We start from the raw sequence: 693 nt of genomic DNA on the forward strand, positions 1-693 counted from the left end.
AAAAAAAAAAAAAAAAAGACATAAATATTTACACACACACACACACAACTAAATATAAATAAAATATATATCACAAAATATTAGATCAATATTTTTTTCAGGTCAAATTAACAGGCTTTACGATAAAATGATTTGATTGAAACAAAATTATTATTTCAATCTATCGATAAAGATGACAAGATATACGACTCAATTATTATCCAAATTCTTTTATCACGCATACTTTTCATAATAACTTCAAATTTTTCAAAAAAAAAAAAAATTACAAAATTTATTTTAAGAAGTAGGGGTTCAATAAAGAGCTATATATTTTCGTTTTTGAGGCAACAAAATGTTGATGGTCTTGTACTGGATTTCGATGAAGTGCTTTGCTTGGTAAATATTATATATATATATATGTTTTATTCATCAAAGTGTCTTCATACTCACAAGAGGTGGGATCATTGAATATTTTATTCGAGTGAGCTCCACCCACATATGATTGTATGGATACTGTAAAAAAAATTATGTACAAGCAGTGAATTAAGTTAATAGTTAATTTAATATAGAGATTATACGAAACGAACCAAAAATCAGTTGAACTTAGAAAACGAATCATATTTTNAATTAAGTTAATAGTTAATTTAATATAGAGATTATACGAAACGAACCAAAAATCAGTTGAACTTAGAAAACGAATCATATTTTAAAAAC

This window comes from Olea europaea, chromosome 10 (genome assembly GCF_002742605.1).
Source record: "Olea europaea var. sylvestris chromosome 10, O_europaea_v1, whole genome shotgun sequence".
Classification (NCBI taxonomy): Eukaryota; Viridiplantae; Streptophyta; class Magnoliopsida; order Lamiales; family Oleaceae; genus Olea; species Olea europaea.